Source organism: Cupressus sempervirens, chromosome 1, assembly GCF_028749045.1.
Source record: "Cupressus sempervirens isolate cs-2001-9-10 chromosome 1, ASM2874904v1, whole genome shotgun sequence".
Lineage (NCBI taxonomy): Eukaryota > Viridiplantae > Streptophyta > Pinopsida > Cupressales > Cupressaceae > Cupressus > Cupressus sempervirens.
Genome location: NC_143118.1, coordinates 574,730,798 through 574,754,466, shown reverse-complemented (window position 1 = coordinate 574,754,466; position 23,669 = coordinate 574,730,798).

The window sequence follows — 23,669 nt, the reverse complement described above, 5'->3', positions numbered from 1 at the left end:
AGTTGATAGAATAGAGAAAGAGGAAGGAATGATACAATACCATTCTATTATCCTACAAGAAGTAATATAGAGATCATTTGGATAGTGGGTTTATTGGTCTTGCCATTAAAGCTATTTGAGAAGTGGGTTCAACTATCTTCTACAACTCCTAATAGGATTGGAATATCCTAATAGGGATTCAAGGTTTCCTAGCATAGACTCATATATAATGAATGTATTCATAGACTCCTAATAGGGTCCATCCTCTAATAAGGAATATTTATATTAGTACATCATTTTGTGGCTACCATCCCCACTAGGGTTTTCTCTCTAATCAAGGGTTTTCCTTGCAAACATATTTGGTATTATTGTCTATAAGTATCTTGTTGTAGTTTCAATTTATATTACTCATATGGTTAAGATTGTTTAAGGTTGATAGTTGTGATACTAGTGGACTATATATTCTAACATAAATTAATGTCCAACCAATTATCTATTTACTAGGAAAGATTACAAGTGTTAGAAATAGATAATACTAAGAGGGCGGGGGGGTGGTGGGGTGGGGGTGAATTAGTATTCTACAAACTTTTTCCAACAACTAAATATTCTTAATTACTTTATAACTTGCATGTAAAAGTAAACCAATAATGCCGAGCAGTAAATATAACCATGCATAAAGAGAACTTATAACATCATTATTTGTTAACTGGGGAAATCTTGGCTAAGGGAAAACCCCAGTGGGGATGATACCTATTAGATGATCCACTTAAAAAAAGAATATTGTTAAGGATATTGACCCTTCTAGGGTCTATGAAGTACATATAGTGTCATGAGTCCTTGTTAGAGGACTAGGCCTTTTTAGAAGCCTCAAACCTATTAGAAGTTGGTGGAAAAATATAATGTATGCACAAAGAGCCCATTGCCCTAGCATGCAATTATAAAATTAAGTTATTCACAAGTGTATATATACATACAATACTTTCTCATTGATGTAATCCACACTTTCTCTAATCATACATAAGATTTTGTATCACATGAGGCTCATATATCTTTCAAGATATCCATATGATAGTTCACATGCTATATATTATCACATCAACTTTTTATTCTTTGTGCAAGATAAGATCTCTATTTATACCTCACAAATTAATAATTCTCTTTTTAGTTGACCTTCATGTCTTCACATGCTTGACATAATAATAAACCACTTATGGATTAGTATCCATAAAGTTCGCTCATCATGACTTAGTAATTTTTTTTTACCAAAGTAATTCCTTATGTCATACAACTCATATTTTTGATGTACTCTATTCTATTCTATCAAATACCTAGATTGGTATTTTTTTGTAACTTGTACGATATTGTCCGTACACATCTACATACTTACCTATGTCATCATGACATTATCATAAAGCTATCTTCAACTGCGCTTGAGTTAACTTAAAGTGTATCGTCTATACACACCATATTTTTCTCTATACTACTACAAATTATCTAACACTTAGACATTTTTATATATGTAAATGCATAAATAAAATTTTGAATACATATTTACATAAATGATAACTTTCTAGATATCTAACTGACCATATTTCCAATAAAAAGGTGATCATTGGAACCAAGTTATCTAGTAATGTTCGAGCATACAATGCTTATACTAAGCAGGATAGTGATTGCTAAGTGTTTAGTAGTGACCGAGTAGGTGTACAAGCTGAGAATTCTAGTTGAGATCAAACATATTGACAAGTTACCAAGTGTTGAGAAAGAAATTACATAGAAGTCAAGTAAAAAAATGAAGGTTTAAACATTATACTAACTATCAAAGCATTCAAGTGTCAATTAGTTTAATTTTGATATATAAGTTTGTAATGGTAGAAACACATACATAAACCATTTTGAATGAATTTCCTATTACATTTAATATTTTTAGAGCCATATAAGGAGTTAATCACATGTCATTTATAAAAGGTAATAATCCCAATGCATCTAATTCAACCAATCAAAAAATGAGATAGACAAAATATGATGAAGTGTAAGCCATTGATCAAGATCTAGAAGCTTCATAAAATATCTATTTAAGGAGGATTCTAACCCTAGAATCAACATATTGAGAAGCATAAGAGTGTATACACATATGAAGGTCTAAAAAAAAAGTTTCAAAGATAGAGCGAATAGAGAGAAATTAGAGCAATGAAAGACTAAACAATTTTTTTAGATTAGAAGATCATATCAAAGGTATAGCAAAGAGGAGACCCAAGGTTAGCTTGTAGAGAAAACTAAGGGTTAGGTACTAAATGTGTCATTGTTAATTGAGATAGGGTAAATCTCTTAACATAGTGGTCTTAATAGATCTATGTAAACCTCTTGATAGATGATGTAGTACAAGGTAAGAGAACCATTAAAGGAGATATCCTAGTCTATAGCAAATAACCACATAATAGAAACACAACAATAATGCTAAAACAATGTAAGATCTAGTACCAAATCACAACTCTTTATTCATAAGATAACTAATTACATGCAATATGTCCAACTATAAGCCCTTTTGGGTTAGGGCCAAATACTAACAACAATTACAATAGTAGTTTTCCAAGATCCTACAAGATCTAACTTATAATCCCAATCCCATCTAGTCCACAACTAGATAATAGCACCAAGAATAATCCACACTTTTACCTTCAGGTCCACCAAGCAATCCTCTAGTTCTCAAACCGCAACTACTAGATCTTAAAAGTTTGTATATAGAATTCATCCTCTTCTCCAAAGTGGATGATGTATGCCTAAAATATGGACACACTCTTATGAGTCATTATGTCCATGATTGTTCATGAATGATGTATCAAATGGCAGCTCATAGCTCTCTATTCATGGAGTGAAAGGGTTTGTGATGGAGGCCCTCAATTTAACCTAGTTTGTGCCCATGCAAATACACCATGAAACAAGAGATTGAAAGATAAAAATATGGATGCAAATGAAGATGCAATCTAATCTAAATGACAACAATGGAAAGCAATGCAAGAAATGAAATTTAATCTATGAAAGGAAATGACAATGCAATATTAATCTATGAAAATAAATATGACTCTAAGATAATATGAAAATGTAAGGATTAAACCTCATGATGGAAGCCATGGATGCAACAGAGAATAAGACAAGAAGATAGAAGTTCTCCACAAAAAGCTTTAATGCTCAAACTCCTCCAAAAATCACTCTCTAAACTTGTAGCATAATAATACTATAGGAACAAGTTATTTTTTCTATATCTCTCTCTATTGCTCTATTGCTCTATATCAAAATAAGAATGAGAGGGATCCTTATAAAGGAAAATGTGGAGGTGAGAGGCTTCTCACAACCAATATGAGATAATAGAATTTGATCCATGGGACACTAAATTCCACCAATGAGAAAAGAGGAGTGTTTGAGAAGAAAGTGGAAAGAGGAAAAAGAGGAATCCCACTTAGAGATATGTGCATTTAAGTGTAGAGAAAAAAAAAAAAAAGATTTATCTATTTTCTATTTATTTTATTTCCTTTTCTAAGTGGGTTTAATTTTTATTTATTTAATTTCATTTTTCATCACAAAGAGATATTTAAGTGGGAATTTTATTTAATTAAAAGGGAGCAAGTTCTTTTAATTAAATAGGAAATATTTAATTAAATTAAAAGAGAGATTTTTTCTTAACTAATTAAATGTGGATTAATTATTTAATTAAAAGAGAGGTTTTCTTTTAATTAAATGAGAACTTATTTTATTTAATTAAAAGAGAGATTTTATTTTAATTAAATAAGACTTAGGATAAAATGATCAACCTTAGAAAATATTAAAATAATTGAATTTGATCAAGGAATTTGATTTGAATTGATTTAATAAAATATTGCAAACCATTGATTTAGGAAATTGATAAATTGATAAATGGGGCCCCATAGTCTAGGCAACCATTTTAGGGTGCATATATTTGCCCCTCTTTGACAATTGTGTGATAAATTTGGGAACACACGTAGTTAAAGAAAGAAATTGAATTGTGAGATCAATTTGAGATCACAAAACAACCCAGATGTATGGTCGATTTGGGAACACATCAAGACAAAGAATACAAATAAATTTTATCTTGACAAAAAGTCAAGGATAAAATTGATAAAATTGAATCAAGGATTGAAGTTTATAGGTACTGCCACTCATGATCAAAATTGAAATGAGATACAGGAGAAACAAAAAATTGATAAATTTGATCAAATCGAACAAAAGATAAAGTTTTTGATGTAAGATGAAAGAGATAAGAATCACAGAACCAAGGTAGATCATCAAGCATGAAATATTATGCCCCAAAGGCAATTTATAAGAAAAGAATTGGGGTAAAAGAAAGTGGAAGATAGAAATTTGGAAGATATGAAAAGAAATAGAAAGAAGAATATATAATGCCCCAAAATCAATCAACTATTTATGATGGAAATTTTGATTGAGATCACAAGAGAAGATAAGGAAATGAAGATCAAAACATGACCATAGTTGATTAAATGTCCACAAGAAAGATGAAGGAAAAACCCTATCAAACTCATAATGCAGCCTAAAATGAAAACTAACATGAAGTCTAATAATGTAAGCTACATGAAAATGCAATGGTGTACTTGCAATAGAGCAACTGTAACATAGGATTTTGTGTTCATGATTCATTACAAAATGTAAATTCATCATTCATTACAAAATGTAAAAGAACCTATTTTCATCATTGGGCCATTATTAACGAATATTGAAAAATTACACAATCATTACTAGTTACAAGTGCAAATATGAATGTATGAATGTGATTTATATAATATTGGAATGCATAAATATTCTAATATAAGCATCAAAGACATAAAGATCAAGATGACTGTGATGTTAGCTTAGCCAATTTAATGTAGCAAAACCATGCTCGCATCGAGACATAGATGCCAAGATGACCAAAAGAATAGTTGTACAAAAATAGTCAAGGATGATGCCTCAAATCTCCTAAGTGTTTCAAGGGGAGAACAATAGACACTGGAGTTTCAAGGCCATACCCACAAGTAGAAAATAGATAAAAACATGCCCCATGCCCCAATTCCTCTAGCTATGCATCCCAAAGAGACTTATTAGAAAATGACAATTAACAAAAATCAATAATTGTCAGCACACAAAGAAAAGATCATGCCATAGCTCAAACATCAAGTGTTTATGTTTAAAAATGTAAGTTTGTTAATTGATACTGAGTTTCAAGGATAAGGATCAAATGCTTGCAAGTAGGGAAGATCACATGACAAAATTGGGTAAGACCAAACTAATAAGTGTTGAAAAACACTCAATGTTAGGGGTTGTATTGTAAAATAAAATGGGGGTGGTGTTGAAAAACACTATTTGCGAGGTGTCATAAAGACTATGCATCCAAGAGACTAAGGTGAACACAACTATGCCATCTAGATAAAGACTAATTCAAAACGAAGGCAACAAGGACAAAGCATGATGGAGAAAGACCAAGTGTTTAGGACACACACTAAGAAACAAGGGTGCAAAGACCTCAACTTGCACCCATTTCTAGGTTTTCACCACTTGGTTTTTTTTTTTAGGACTTTTTATATTATTTAAAATATTTTTTCTACCAAGGTGCCTGTTTCAAGGTTTTCACCAAGGCACTTTTTTCTATATATATATATATATTTTTTTGATTTTTTTTTTTTTTTTTTTGTGTTTTTGGAATATATAATTGTTTTGAAGATACATCAAAGCACTTATTACTAGGATGATCAGTTTTTCAAGACATTTTTCAATTTTTAGAATTTTCACAATATATCATTTTTTTTGGATTTTTTGAAATATATAAATTTTTTTGTATTTTTCAAGATCAATAAATATGCACCAAGATATACAATGCCCCCAGACAAAAATAAGGACCAAACTATCAAGCAAGATCACACCATGCAGTCCTAATGTCTAGCAAGGTGGAGGACAACAACGATTAGCAAGTTGGTGGAAGAAATGAAAGACAAGAGCATGGAGGAGAATAAAGGGAAGAAATCCTCAAGCGAAAACTCCTCAATAGTACCCAAACTAGGGAAAAATTGTCATGTAAAGTACATTTGGATAAGAAATGAAAGGCCAGCATAAGATAATTCATGAAAGCATAATGTAAAAGTGGAAAAGGTGAAATCCAAAGGATTAGACATGTCAAGAGGCTTCATAGCATCGTATTTTACTCTTTTTTATTAAATCAAGACCAAAGGGGTAAATGGGAAAAGGATAGTGAAAGACTAGAATGAATGGAGGAAAATAGATATGAAGACTAAATATGAAAGGAATGAAAACAAGATAATCACAAGATAGCTCACAAGATAGCCAAATGTTTGTGTATAGGTCAACATTGTCAAGATCAAAGAGAGAAGATGGAATGGATGAAAGATGTAGAAGAACTATGCATGATGCCTAATTGTCAAGTTGTCATTATGGTACTTATCCAAGGTGCCACAAGGGAGTGTTTTTCACCATAGGACAAATTTATTTCTCTTTACTTTTGCTACCAAAGTTCCTGATTACCAAGTTTTCACCAAGGCACATTTTTAAATTTTTTATTTTTTTTCTTTCTTTTAAATTTTTTGAATTTTTTGGAAGAATTCAAGCTTTTTAGATAATGCTCCTTGAAAGTAAAAACCATGACATGCAAAGGATTTGAAATGATATGTTCAAAGATGTTGATAGGGAAAGGACGATGGAAGACAAAAATGGAGGATATGGCTTCATGCAAAGCGAGTGAGATTAGAAAATAGAAATGAGTGCAAGATCAACATCAAAACAAACCTTGAAGGGTGGTGAGAGGATGTAGAAAATGCGAATGAAGGAATACATGAAAGAAAATGGTGAGTGGATAATAGAGATTGTGGTTTAGGTGCATGGAATGGAAGAATGATTTTGGAAGAAGATGAAGTGAAATTGTTTGGGAGCTTGAATGTCAACTTCAATCATTTTTCAACATTAGACTTTCTTAAAAGAAACTTTGGAATCCATATAGTTGTAGGCCACTTTTCATTTTTTTTTGATGATTTAGAGATAATATCTTTAATGATGGATTTTGTAACCCATACTTGTCTTAGAATTTTTTTCTTAGATATCTCTTTTGACTTTATGCCCCCATGTCAATTAGAGGAGACATGGTGGTCTTCTTTTTTATATAGATTCTTGAATTGCTTCTTTTTCTTAAATTGAACATTCAAGTTACTTCCAAAAGACTTGGGACTTATGGAAGAAGAAAGATGATATGACTATTTTAGGTGAGTGAGTGGATGAAAAGGATTCAAGAATATGCATCCACATTTATCTTGAGGAAATATAGGAGAGGGAGGGACATAAGGACCCAAGATGAAAGGAATATGTGAAGCATTTAGTACTGGTGTGGAAGATCCAAGGATGGATGTGGAAGATGCAAAAGGATAATCAATAAGTTCATCAACATTTATATGACAATCAAGGACATCAACATCTTTAGAGTGAGCATTAATATTTTCAATCGGATCATGCACATCTTGAATAGGAGAAAATTCTTTGATAGGAGTACTAGAAGCTTGAGAAGACTTAGGAAGAGTAGAAAGTGGAAGTGAATATGGAGTGGTAGAACAAGAATATGGAAGACTTTGATCTTAACAAGGATCTTTAGATGGCATAAGTGTGGAGTTTTTCTCTTGATTTTTAATAGGCTCAACATTGGAACTACCAACACTATTTTTAATAGCCTTAATGGAAGTATCATCTTTGGAAGCTGCAACTATATTAAGGTCATTTTGATTGTCAATAAGCTCATCAATGTAAGTAGTAGCTTGATCTTTCTTAGGAGAAGACTTAAGACATAGTGGAATGAATGAGGAAGGGAACATAGGATCAAAAGAACCATGAAATGGATAAGAGACATTGTGAAAATAATTGAATGATATGGAGGGTTCTTGATCTTGATCTTTCTTTATATTCTTTTCTTTATCATTTTTAGAGTCCTCTTGACATGAAGCCACTCTTAAGGAGAAGGAATCATGTTGGAATCAAATGGAAGACATTGTAATAGATGATGAAGGACTAGCTGAAGTAGGCATTATAGTCCATGAAGGCTTAGGCTCTTTAGGTTTAGCATTATCAAAAGTATTTGAAGCCAATTGAAGGTTAGCTTAAGTTTCTTTAAGAGGTAGCCTTTGAGGTTAACTATAGTGAACTGCATGAAAATAATTAGGATCTTTATTGGATGAAGGATTGGTAGAAGATTTGAGAGACTAAAAATCTTTAGGGGATGTATGGATAGTGGAGGAAGTAGAAGATAGAAGGGGAGCATCAGAAGACAAAGTTTCAACATTAACATGAACTTGCTTAAGAGTGTAATCTTTATTCTCAGCATGAGGGTTCTTAGAAGAGGAACTCTTATGGCATTGATTTTTTATTTCAGTTGAGAAAAATGCTTTCTCTTCCTCAAAAATTGCAGATTTATCATTTAGGTATTGTTCACAAAATTTATCACTATTGCTTTCAAGATTCGAGTGATATGGATTATAGTCAATATCTATCGGTGACTCATCCTCTTTAAAAACAAGCATAGGACCAGGAGGACTTTTGGGATACATAAGAATATAATAGTCATCATCATTATAATCATTGTCACTATAGGCATTATAGATAGGAATATCACAAGAGTTTTCATATTGTTCATTATGGTATGTCTCAATAAGAGGAATAAGACTCTTAGTAGAAGTAGAAGAAGAATGATATTGTGAAGAAGAAGTAGGTGAAGACCTACATGAATGATATTAGAAGAATCATGGTAACACTTAGAATATGACGAATGTGAATGATATTTAAAAGAATCATGATAATACTTGAAAGATGAAGAATGTCAATGATATTTAGAAGAATCATGATAAGACTTAGAAGATGAAGAATCTAAACAATATTTAGAAGAATTAGATAAGACTTAGAAGATAAAGAATCTGAACAATATTTATAATAATCACTATAAGACTTAGAAGATGAAGAATGTGGATGATATTTAGAAGAATCACGATAAGACTTAGAAGATGAGGAATATTTGGAAGAGTGATATTGTCATATGATATTGCGTATGATCCTATCAAGAATTTTTTATTGCTTCCCCTTTTCCATTATTTTTGTCACAAGGTTGGCATCCATATATCTATTGGAGTAATAAAACTTTTCAAATTCAATAAGTAGGTCAAGTTCATCTAGACTCAAATGAGAGTCCCTAACAAGATATTCAAGATGCATAGTTCTAGAAGAAGAAAAATCAAATATGGAAGAAGAGAAAGGATGAATAGAAGAAGGTAGACTGTACAGTAAAAAGGAGGAAAAGAATCAAGAGGACATGAAGAAGAGGAAGAATGGAAATGATATTAGAAAGACATGGAATATGAAGAAGAAAGAAGACCAAGAGTCATTTTGAGAAATTTGATACCATTTGAGTTCATTTGATTGTTGAGAAACATATAATAACACTTATAACCAACATGAAAGAAAAGGTACTAGTTGATAAGATAAACCTAAGAAATGTTGGTACCAAACTAGGATGGAAAAAATACTCACTTGTCCAAGAAAGAGATGATAAGATAAAATATTGCAATAAGCATAAACCAACACTGCCACAAAGGTGCCCACAACTTTGGGTGAATACCCAAGCACATATGGACCAGGAGAACAATTTACCCAAATTTTAATTAATTAAAATTGAATTTTGATGAAAGTGGATCGACAAGAGATTACTAAGACTCTCCAAGTGTAATATCAAAGAATCCAAAGTATATCTTTTTTGACAAGGACTGTCTCTATCTCACCAACTCCAAATAAGGTCTCTTGTGAAATCAATGATTGCTAATTCAAGAGGTGAAACCACAATAACCCAAGGTGCAAACAAGATTCTAACAATGGGGTAAGTAGCCTAATATAAAATACAACAAAGCAATTTGATCATAAAGTCTCAACTCATGAACTCAGATTTTGTTGATTTTAAATGTCCAACTAGGTGTATCAATAGATTTTTAATCATGAACTAGGCACACAAGACAACAATTAGGAATTTCAATAATATGTCTTCAAACAATGAGCAAGGGACAAAGTAGCCTTGCACATGAACAAGAATAGTGTCATAGAATCAATATAATCCCTAGAACCACTACTATGTATGTTCTCAAAATAGTTTTCAATCATGCACATAGTCCTAGAAAAGAAAATTTGGCAGCACTATGGTTCTTAGTAATTTTCAACTCTGTAGCTTTTGCAATCTAGATAGGGCAAAATCCAATCCCAGTGCACCAGAGTTTTGACATATTTTGAGAATTTAATCAATCAGAGATACCAAAGAGATCTAACAACCCAAAAAAAGACTACACCCATGAGGATTTCCCCCACAAGGACATTTATATAGTGGTTGCTACTACCAAATCAAAAATGGCTATTACTGGTTGAGGTTTTGTCAATAAAGGGAATGTCCACTATGGTTTAACCCACTCTAATCAAGGAAGACTCACAAATTTGTACTACATGGGAACTTGGTTTAGATTCAAGGGTTTCAACTTTTTGATGTGCCTAAAAGGGAATAAAGAATACTCCTCTAGCCTCTTCACCTTACCCAAGCATAGAAAACAAGATTCTTTGATGCACTAATTTGAAATCACTTCAACACCCTTTTTGAAAAATTAAAAAATGAACACCACCAATCTCAAAAGAGAAAGTACTAATGGATTTTGAGGACAAATCTAAGAAGAATAGTGAGATAATAACAAATATCCTTCCCTACCTACAAGGGGATTTTTCATCAAGAGGAGCTTCACATGTAAATCAAGAAAATGAAGCTCAATCTCTTAAGATCTTCCAAATAGTGTTCATAGGGCCTAATTACTATGTGAAACACAAATGCATGAAAGAAAATCTAGATCCAATTTTAGAGCACCAAATGAAGTGTGAATCTATGAAAGCATGTAAGAGCACTCAAGAAAAACACATAAGATGTTCATTTTACTTTCAAATATAAATATTATAGAGATCCAAAAAAATACTTTGTAATCCTTGCAACATGTCTTTTCTCTATTGTACCTTTCATTTACACTTGAACACTTACTCACAGTGAACAAAGAAACAAGCAAAATAAGAAAACATAAGATATGCAATATATATCCAACTTATGCAAAACTAGGGATAGATCTAAAAGTCTATTTTTTAAGAGTGATAATAATCAACAAATTACTCAAATGAAATCTCACATCATGCATTGCCCTTTTTTTATTGATTTTTGTCGTAGTCATCAAGATTGGACCTATATGATATGAATTCAGATCCAAAACCCTAAATGTAGAAAAGTGACCCCTATAAAAAATTAGAGAGCTTTCCAAAAATGTCAAAATTTTGAAAATATCTTTTCATTTGTGCCCTAGGGAGCCATTTTGTTAAAATAGACTAGTTTTTGCAATTGAATTATTGAGCCCTAATATTATCTCTAAAATCAAAACAAAAAAAATGAACTCTTTTTAGAATTTAGGGAGCTTTCCAAAAATGTAGACTTTTCTAATAATTCACTAACTTGCTCCTTAAAATGATTTTTCATTAAAAATAAAGAAAAAATTATAAAAAATAAAAAATACCCCAAAAAAATCTAAAAATTGGATTGAAGATTTTCTAACATGTCACCACCTTACAAGAAAAAATTAGATCAAAATACCTAGCCATTTGGGAGATATGATCAAATCTTTCAGATCTAGGTTTTTTGTCTCCAAATAAATCTACACAAGGGGGTTAACTTCAAGAATATCTAAAACCAAAAGGAAAAGGTGGGTTGCCTCATGATGGGTGCCAAAAATGTATGCCTAAAATATGGACACACTTCTATGAGCCATTATATTTAAGATTGCTCAAGAATGAGGTCTTGAATGGCAAATAATACCTCTCTATTCATGGAGTGCGAGGGTTTGTAATGGATACCTTTAGTTTAACTTAGTTTTTTCTCATGCAAGTACACCATGAAACAAGAGATTCAAAGATAAAAATATGGATGAAAATGAAGATGCAAATTAATCTAAATGATAACAATGCAAAGAAATGCAAGAAAGGAAATTTAATCTATGAAAGAAAATGATAGTGCAATATTAATCTATGAAAATAAATATGACTCTAAGATAATATGAAAATGCAAGGATGAAACCTCATGATTGAAGCCATGGATGCAAGAGAGAATAAGAAAAGAAGATAGAAGTTCTCCACAAAAAGATTTAATGCTCAAACTCCTCCAAAATTTTCTCTCTAAACCTGTAGCATAACAATACTATAGCAACAAGCTATTTTCTCTATATCTCTCTCTATTTCCCTATTGCTTTATATTGTTCTATATTTCTTTATATTGCTCTATTTCTCTATATCAAAATGAGAAGGAGAGGGCTCCTTATAAAGGAAAATGTGAAGGTGAGAGGCTTCTCACAACCAATGTGGGATAATAGAGTTTGATCCATGTAAGACAAAATTTCACCAATGAGAAAAGAGGAGTTTTTGAGAAGAAAGTGGAAAGAGGAAAAAGAGGAATCCCACTTAAAGATGTGTTCATTTAAGTGTAGAGAAAATAAAAAAAGATTTACTTAATTTTTATTTATTTTATTTCCTTTTTAAAGTGGGTTTAATATTTAGTTATTTAATTTTCTTTTTCATCATAAAGAGATATTTAAGTTAGAATTTTATTTAATTAAAAGGGAGCAAGTTCTTTTAATTAAATAGGAAATATTTAATTAAATTAAAAGATGAATTTTCTCTTAATTAATCAAACGTGGATTAATTATTTAATTAAAAGAGAGGTTTTCTTTTAATTAAATGGGGACTTATTTTATTTAATTAAAAGGGAGATTTTCTTTTAATTAAATAAGACTTAGGATAAAATGATCATCCGTAGGAAATATTGAAATAATTGAATTTGATCAAAGAATTTGATTTGAATTGATTTAATAAAATATTGCAAACCACTAATTCAGGAAATTGACAAATGGGAGCCCATAGTCTAGGTGACTATTTTAGGGTGCATATAGATGATAATGCTTGAAGACTCCACAAAACCTCATACTTAATTCTAACAAAGCCACAAGTTAGCCTTGTTCATTAAAAAATGAATTAAACCCCTTATATTAAATATATGTTGAGCCACAAGTCAACTAAAATGAAAATTAAATACCCAAAGTTGGATCATAGATAACTCAACATTGACATGAATCAAGACCAAGCTGAGCATTAGAAAAATTCCCAATCATTGCCAAGCTCTTAGAGCATGCCAAACACCATAGTGTAAGTTGAGCTCTTGGTGAAATCCAAGTACACACATTATGTGGAGCTCTCAGTATCTACCAAGCTCCCTTCAATGATTGAGTTACAGTTCCTTCTTTGACCAAGTCCACAAATCCAAGCCAAAATCCCTCCAATCATTTAGGATTGCAAGAAATTGTAGGATGCTCCTACATCAGACACCCTAGGTTTGACTAGATGTTCTTAGTAGTTGGAAGAACATCTTTTGGGATTCAACACATAAATCTCAAACTCGTTCTTTACTTACAATTCATCCAAGTCCTCAACTTATACACTATTTTCTTTATTCCACTTCTGCTTCTTCATATCCATCATTGGTGTTCCATAGGTCTACTTTCCATGTTAATCTCTAACCTTTTAAGAATCTACTAACTGAACTCAGCTACCAATACTTAGGTTCATTCTATTGACTTTTTCATTCTACAAAAAAATTAAGGAATGCTTCTTGCCACCTTTCACAATTGTAAACACATTCTTGACACAATCATGCATAACCCTAAAATCATACTTCCAAGGTCTATTGAGAAACACATGACAACTATTCATGTCCATATTATCACACAACACTTGATCCTTATACTACCTAATATGGAAATCAACAAGGCATTGCTCTGTCACTTCCAATGCATGCTCACCTTGCAACTAGCCAATCCTATAAGGATAATAATGTCTCACTCTCTTCAAAACAAGTTTTAGAACCATCTCTTTAGTAACAAGGTTATCAATACTACAACCATCCACAACCTCATTGCATAATTTACCACCAGACTTACAATGAGTCCTGAATAAAGTAGTTCTCTAACAAGAATCCAATGTCCTTTGACCAACTAGTACTTGCTGAGAAAGAAAACTCACTCCTTTCTTAGCTTGACTATCTTGGACTATAACCTTATTCACAAAAACTTACTTAGCATGAGGAAATTCAAAAGATTTATGCCCCTCTTTGCCACATCTGAAACAATAATGACTAAACCCACCTCAACCTTTCCTTCTCTTCTAATCAACAAGTTTTAGTTCACCTTCAACACTTAGTTTAGCCTTTCCTGATTTATTCTGCTTCTCTTTCTATTTAACATTACCTTAACTTTTCCTCTTCAACTTATCTTTTTCCTTCAAAGCATACTTATAAGCATCCTTAACTAAAGAAATATTCAGCATACCAATCTCATCTAAAATATTGAATCACAAACCATTAAAGTACCAAGCTACCTTCTATTTTGACAATTCTCTATGCCTAGACTAAATAGTCAATTTGTAGAAATCATCATTATAATCTTTCACAAACATATATTTCTTCTTTAGATTTTGCAACCTCTTAAACAACTCAAGTTCATAATAAGCATGAATGAACTTATCCTTTAACTTAGTCACCATAAATCTCCATCTAGTGATCTTCATTTCACCTTCTTCTTCTCTATCTCTTTCTAGTTCATTCCACCAAAGAGAAGCATGTCCTTTTAGCTTAGTTTTTGCCAACCTCACTCTAAGAAGATCCTCAATACTTTGAAGCTCAAAGTAGTCTTCTATTTCACCAATCTAACCAATCAAGTCTTGAGGAGTCAAAGTACCTGAGAAATTAGAAACCTCCATCTTATGGTTCAATTTCAAGTGAGATCTAGGTCTAGAAAATTGACCAACCCTGGCTCTAATAGGTCCCTCCACATAATCAATACTATCCTCACCACTAGATCTAGTAACTTCAAAGTATTTAGCTACTTCCTCATATTCATCCTTAGTAACCACATGCCTAGGTATATGACCTAGAGAACTCACAATTTCAACAATCATGTCACTTTTCATCAATGCAATCTCAAATATGAATTTTTCTCTAATATTCTCTAAGATCCTTTCTTGCACAACATAACTAATATCATCAATTTCTCTAGGGTCCAATACTCTTGGAGAAATATTCAAAAAAAATTGCAGACCTAGAGTAATAGATCCACCAATCTAGAAGATCAATCAACTCCATAAGATCAACCATCTCCAACCTAAGATCCTTGTGCAAACTACCATAATTTAGTAGTGAGTTCACCAAATAAAAAAAAACCTACACTCTAATACCACCTGATGTAGTGGAAGGAAGGAGAATCACCAAAGGAGATGTCCTAGCCCTCATCAAATAACCACACAATAGAAACACAACAATAATGCAAGATCTAATACTAAACTAGAATTCTTTATTCATGAGATAACTAATTACAAGCAATATTCCCAACTATAAGGCCTTCCAGGTTAGCACAAAATTAAAACAATAATTACAATATTGGTTCTAAAAGATCTCACAAGATTCAACTTACAATCCCAATCCCAACTAGTCTAGGTCCACTACTGGATATGAAAACTAAGAAGAATCCACACTCTTACCCTTAGGTCCACCAAAAATCCTCTTGTTCTTGAGTTTTAACTACTAGCTCTTCAAATTTTTCATTTAGCCTTCATCCTCTTATCCAAGATGGATGATAATGCCTAAAGATTCTAAAAATCCCCCCAATTATACTCAACTAAGACACAAGTTAGCCTAATTTAGTACAAATAAAATTAAATCCCTTATATTAAATATATGTTGAGCTACAAGTTGACTACAACACAAATTAGATACCCAAAGTTAGCTCATAGATAAATTGACACCAATATGAACCAAGACAAGCCAAGCATCAAACAAATTCCCAAGCATTTTTAATCTCCCAGTGCATGTCAAGCACCACAGTCTATGCCAAGCTCCTAGTGAATGTCCACCTCATAGTCAATGTTGAGCACCACACATTATGCCAAGCTCCCAGTATTTTTTGAGCTCCTAGTATCCTCCAAGATTGTTTCAATGATTGAGTTACACTTCCTTTTTTGACCAATTCCATAGTTCCAAGCCAAAATCACTCTAATCATGTAGGATTGCAAGCAATCCCAAGATTCTCCTACATTAATAAAATTCTTACTTCATTGTGAGTGTAAAATCCTTTAAAAGGTGAGACCTAATAGTCTCTTAAGAGTTTAATAGGGAGTACCCCTCATAGGGTAGATCATATCTTATGATAAAAAATTGTAACCCTAACATGTTAACTTTATTGTTTCAATAATGAAGATTTGTGGGTTTCATCCCCACTCCAATTTTATCCTCATATAGAAGTGCTTCTAGGTTACCAAATCATTGTGTTAATGTGTTTAACTCTTTATGGATTTGATGTCTTTCATTTATGTTTAAATGTTATATCTTTAATGGTAGATCTAATATATGAGATGAATTAGGTATGAATTTATGAAATTCATTTTGAAGTCAAAAATTTAAAATCTTGCATCATCCCTCCCCCTCTTAGTATCTTGTTTTTCATATACTCATTCCAACAATTGGCATCAAATATTACTTCTCTTATTAAGAAGCTTAATAGATTAAGAGTATTAGATCGAGGAGATGGAAGTGTATAATATGAGAAAAATCATTAAGAATCAGATGATTGAAATGTAGATTGTATTACAATAATTAGAAGAAGCATAAGAGGAGTAAAGGAAAAACTTAAAGAGAATAAGAAAGATAACTATTTAGCTAAATGACACTCATTATACAAAAGTTTACATAGAAGGACTTGTTGGAAGATTGGTTTGATGATATGTTACATTCATGATTGAGTTTTCCATTGATGTCAATATAACATGTTTGATGTCTTCTATGGTATATGGTAGAAGAATAGTGGAAAGATCAAGCTGTTATGGATGGCTAGTTGAGCATGATAACCACTTGAGATTATGGGAGATACTTTGGAGAATTTGGTATATGTAGTTAATGTCAAAAGTAGAAAGGATAAGTCTAGAAGAAGTTATGTAAGTTTTGGTGATGTCTATTTTGAGATAGATTTTATAGAGGCATGTTCTGTTTAACTTGTTATATCTCTTAGTAGAGTTGATATCTTGAGGATTGAGGTTGAGGAAATGAAAAAGACATGTTGAGGATGATGTGGCTAAGCTTTCTTATGATAATATTGCATGTACAAAAAAACTTATTCAAGTTGCAAGGTAGAAGATTAAGGTTATCGCTAAGTTAAATGTTGTTCTTAGTGAGGTCCTCTAATAATTAATTGAGAAGGACTAATAACTAATTCAAGAAATTATTTTATAGACTTGGTATAAAGGAAGGTCATTTTCCTTTATCAGGGTGTGTTGACATGATTTAATGATCAATGATAAAAAGTAGAGAGTACAGAATGTAAAGTTGAGCAAAGCTATGTGGAAGTGAAGAAAACTTCATTGTAGATGTTTTTCTAAGTGATCTAAGGTTTGGTATTTGAATATGAGTTTTGAGACCTAGTCTGCAAGTTCTAGTAGAGTTTGGTCTGGTTGATAGGATAGAGGACATAGGAAGGTACCAATAAATTACTTGTTTGAGTAGTGAGCTCTTCTTGTAGTTGAAATTACATGTTTGGGTAGTGGGCTCTCCTTTTATAGATTGTACCACAACTCCTAATAGGGTTGGAATCTCCTAACAAGGATTTAAAGTCTCCTAGTAGGGAATCATTGTACTAAATGTTATAATAGAGTCCTAATAGGGTCTATCCTCTAATAAGGAATATTTATATTAGTACATCATCTTGTGGGCATCATTCCCACCAAGGTTTTCCCTCTAATCAAGGGTTTCCCTAGTTAAAATATCTATTGTAATTGTCTATGTGCATCTTTATATGGTTTCTATTTTCTTTGGGTGAATGGTTAAGTTTGTTTAAAGAAGATAAGCATTTTAATTATTGGATAATTGATATTTCTAATACGACTATTAGATAGTGGAAAGATTGGCAACAATGGTGAAGCATTAAAAAAATTGTCGAACAATAATAGCACCCTAGTAAAAGAAGCAAAAGATCTCAAGAAAGAACATGAAATTCAATTAGTTGCATTATGTGAAGCAATCAAACAAAAGAAGAAAGAAATGGAAGACAAGCTTATGGCTAAAGAAGGAAAAAGACATAAGGCTAGCAGACTTGAAGAAAAATCATTTGAAGTACATAAGCTTACAAATAATGAACTAGATATGATAAATAAATTGGTAATTACAAATTTGGAAGCAAATAGAAAAGTTTTGGAGATCACAAATCTAAGGCTATAGAATGAGAAATTGAAAAGTGAGTTAAGGCATGAAAAAGAACTCATGGAGAGATTGAATAAACCAAATGAAGCAATAAAGCACATTGAAGAAATTTTGAAGTCATCTAAAATAAATGACACCTCTATACTTGGATACAAGAAGAAATCTTCATCTATAGAAGGAGAATCATCCAAAAGTGGAGAACAAAGGAATGAAAAATCCAAAGGTAAAACTACATATTATCATTGTGGAAAAATTGTACACACAACCAATATTTGTAGAAGCTAAAATGGTGAGAAAATTCCTAAACCTAAACCAAGTGGTAGTTGTTTTAATTAAAAGAAAGTAGGACATAAAGAAAATGAATGTAGATCAAAGAATAATAATTTAACCCAAAAGGTATCTAAGTTCCAAGGTCATTTCTACAATTGTCAAAAGTTTGGACATAGAGCTCATGAGTGTAGACTTAAGAAAAAGTCAAATTGATTACTTGAAAAACCAAATCATACAACAAGGAAAGACAATTCCTATAATTGAGATTAAAATACATGGTATAGTTGTCACTATTATGGAGAATATGGACACATTCTAGAGAATTTCATCAAAAAAAATTTAAGAGAAAATCACAAGAAATGGTTAAATGGAGAGATAATATGTTTTGGTTGTCTAAAATTTGGACACATCAGTAGAAGCTACAAAATCAGATCACTAGCACCAACACCATGTAATGAAAGTGATAAACCTAAAGGAAAGAAAACATGTTTAGAGATAGTAAGAGCTAGAAGCAGTAGAGCAAATGAAATTGTGATCACTCAATTTGATGGATTAGGTGATCATACCGCATCTCATTAAAGAAAGAAGGTATGTAGGAACTATATACTCAATGCTATATTTTACATTAGTTCCTAGCATAGAAGTGATGAAAGTTTATATTTGCATAAATAAATATGGATTAACAACTATTAGAAATAGAAAATCATTATTAAGAACTATATTTAGAAATAGAAAGTCATTAAGTACTAAGTATTAATGATACAATCTATATTGACTGAGCCTCTCAATATAGACCAAGCGATCAATGAAGATAACACACTGACTAATAAATTGGTTATGGATGAGAAAATAACCTTCACTGAGCTAAAATAAAGACTAAGCTAGCTGTCACACATCAAGTAAGTATAAAGACATTAATTTTAGACCTAAAATGAGAGATTTAAGGTATTTATCAAATTTAAACATTTATTTTCATTCACCAAGTGATCAAAGAACTCACAAGAAGACTTCAAGGTGATCAAAGCAACTTTTGTAACTAGAGAAAAAGAATCTCAATAGATTATCAACAAATTTGTGGAAGAAAGCAAGTATCATTCTTAGTGCTGAGTTAAATATTCAGTGAAGCTATTTATAAATTATTTTTTTAAAACCTTAGTTCAAAATGGTATCCAAAAGTGAAATAATAAAGGATAGTAGCTCAAAAATCATAAGAAATGATCAAAGTCCTCCACCAAACTTTAGAAATTCAGTCAACATTGAAACCACTGTAGATGATATTGGAGCTTTGTCATCAATTCCAACTAGAGTCTTGAGTGTTCAAGAAATAAGATCATGTTATCAATGTAAGATTGGAGAAATTAGATATTTTAAAGTTAGTCCAGCTTGTGACAAGCTATGTGTTGATGGAACCTTGAAAGACAAATACAAGATAATTTCTCAAAAAGGGATTACCCATGCCCTAGGATTTCAAATTTTTTTAAAAATTGGATGGATAAGGATTGTGCTTAGTCATTTTCATGGTATAAAAATTGGTTAGAAGTTGGGTCAAACAAGATCAACAAGGATATAATTTGAAAAGTAATTGGGTACCCTACCTTGGATTGACCAAAGAGAATAAGGAGCTGAACAAAGAATGAAATTGAAAACCTGACTAAGGCAAAGTGGAATGGCCATGGTATATCAATTGATGGCATTGAGGACCCATTAATTTAATTTTTTGTTCATGTGATTGCACATAAAGTCTATCAAATAAATAACATACCCTGTGTAGTAGTGGATTTGGGCTACAAAATTATGAAGAAGGATGATTCATATGATATTGCCAAGCTATAACTTCACCAACTTATAGAGAACTTAGAGGTAGTGAGAAAAGAAAAGAAAACCTCTTGTAAGCTTGGATCCCTATTAGTTTGTATATTTTTGTATGTATTGAATTATTTTCCTACCATTGGAATAGTTGAACGAGATAGGAATAGAATTTCAATGGAGCAACTAAGTCATTTAATAAGTAGATTTAGAGAAAAATTTGAAGCAATAAGGGACAACTACTTTAAAGAATTCAAAGTTAAGATGAAAACTAGAATGAGAATTCAAAAATTAGTTATGGATAGATACTATGATGAAGTATGTTTCATTGTGGACACAAATTTTGTGTATGCACAAAAAGTATTACTGAGGGTAGCATGGCTAAGGCCAATGTCCTATAAAGTAAATATAGATGAGATAACTATAACAATTACTACACTTTTAGTAGAAGATATAAATGCTAGTGCCAAGAAATTTTTCACATATGAGCATATAATTTCGAAGTTGACTACTAAATTTGACACACCTAAAGTGGGAAAGCAAAGAAAAAGAAAGGTTATCAAGTTTGGTAATAAAGAACAAGGAGAAGGGTTAGGAAAACCTATAGAGGGAAACAAAGGAAAAGGAAAAGGACTTTGTTTGGTAAAGCCAAATGCCACCAAATTGAAAAAGTTTGTTGTAATAGAACCTAAGGTAAAGGCTGATTTCAAGAAGGACATGCAAGAAATGATGATACCTTAGAGGCCAAAGGGAAAGATGATCATCAGTCGAAAAAGGCTAGCATACCCCCTTACTAAACTATTAACAAGAAGTCCATCAAAGAAGAGGAAATTGGTTGAAGAACAAGAAAAGCTTAGGAAAAATGTGATCTTTGCACAAGAGGAGGAGGAAGATGTGAAAAGATCAAGTCTAATGAAACTTGAAAAATCCAAATCATAAAGAGACTCCCTCCAATGTCTCTGGATTAGGTATGTCCAAAATTGATAGAATTAGAAAGTATTTTGGGATTCAAAGACATTCATTATGATTCTTTGAGTAATGATGATCAAGTTAATCTTGACGTACAATGATTGAAATGTTGATCAAATTGAGCTCTATTCTTCTCCATCAACTCTACTATTGCTGCATCAAACTCTTTGGAATCTCCATTGGCAAACACTTTTGTAGTATCAATATACTTGTATTGTGTGTCATTTTCAGCTATGGCTATATCCTTTCTTCTTTTCAAGGATCTTCTCAATTCTTCTCTAGCTTCCTCCAAGTTGTGTAGGGAAAGGTGCACATCAATCACCTTATTCTCTATAATCTTCCCAAGTTTGAATACTTCCATTGTCAAATCTTTTCTCTAAGCTGTTAGGTTTCTCCTTGTAAGAACCTTGCCCTAATACGAATTGTTGGAATAATCAAATGGAAAGAATACTTCTGAGAGATGGGGTGGTGAATCAAAAGTATTACATTTTTAACTTTAAAAACTTTTAACTAAAAGTAAAATTCATGCATAGAAACATATCAAATAAGCATAAAGTAAACACATGCATCAACGACACATAACACCAAATTTGGTAACCCAGAAACTTGGTAAAATGAGAAGGTAAAATTGAAGTGGGGATGATACCCACAAAATCACTATAGCAATAATGTTTGACCACTTCTAATGGTCTACCCTATTAAAGGCTTTACACTATATCAATAGTGACCTATTTAAAGGATTTACAAACATTTTACATGAAGTGTCACCCTATTAAAAGATTTAATCACCTTTTCAAAGGATCTACAACCTAGCTATTAAGCTAACCTATCATCATAGGATTTTTCCTTCTAATACAATTACGAGATAGTATTAGAATATTAAACCTGATAGCTTCCAATCCTTGATTGCTAAATTTAGGCACTTGATCTACTCATTCTGATGTTGATCCTCTAAGATCTAATGTCTATTTGATGCTCTTTCTTTGTTCTGATCAACTGGATACTACTATGCTGCTCCATTCCTCTAAGTCTTTCACACTTCACTCTAAATTTTCCTAAATTTTACCCATACACTACTCTCTTCCATATATACAATGGGTTTTCATCCTCCTTTTAAAGATTTCAAAGACTTAGGGTTAGGTATGGATCTATGATCTGTATTGAATCTTTATTTCTTGCTCATTCCTTGCACTTCTCTTATTGGTTGCATGCCTTCTCCATTTTTTTTATTGGTTGCATGCAAATTACATAGAAAATATAAAAAATTCAATCTTATCTTTTAATCCCTTCATGATCCTTCTATGTCAGCTCAAAAAATGGTTTACATCTGAGTTTGTGAAGGCACAAACTCATATGCTGATTTTGTGTTACTCAACACATATTGGACTACTGGTGCTCAGCACATGTAGTATTCTAGCTTGGTTGACACCAACTATGACTTGACACCTATATATCACTTGGCTCATATGGTTCACTTGGCACTTGAAGTCACTCTACACTTGATCTTAACTCCACACCTAAAGATTTCTCGACACCTAAAGATCACTCAATATCTATTGTAGTTCTATCTGCCTTGGCACATACAGTGTACTCAGCTTCTATATGAAAATTCGTTAAGTGTGTTGACACTCAATTGTCAAAACTAATTTGAGACCAACAATCTTCCCCTTTGACATGAGTGTTAGAAAATACTTAACTAAGCATTATTTATCTAACCTTATGAGTACATTATCCAATTTGTTCGACATATATACAAAATTTCAAAAACTTGTTCAAAATTTTGTAAGAAACAATATACCTTAAAATTCTTATAACTCCCCCTGAGTTTATGTATCATTCATATTCTTGTAACCAAAATTCTATGTTGAATTTGTCTCATGTTGATGTATCTGACATTATTTTCCTTTGCCCTATTTCTATTTCCTATGCCTACTTGCTGACCTATTCTATCTATTCCATTTTCACTTGTTCTGCACTTGCAAAATTTTATTCATATCTCCTCCTTTTATATGTCTCCCCCTTTTTGATACCATGGGATATGTATAATCTTCCCCCTTTTATTCTCCAAAAGAATGAAAGAATGTAATTACTTAGTAATCTCCCCTTTGTTTCATATCTCCCCCTTTATTATATCTCCCCCTTTTTGACACTTATGTCAAAGGGTGCTAGGGGTTAAGACCATATTTTGCCAAAAATGTACTATTTACCTCCATAATCATTTTAAGAGATCCATCACAATTCACCA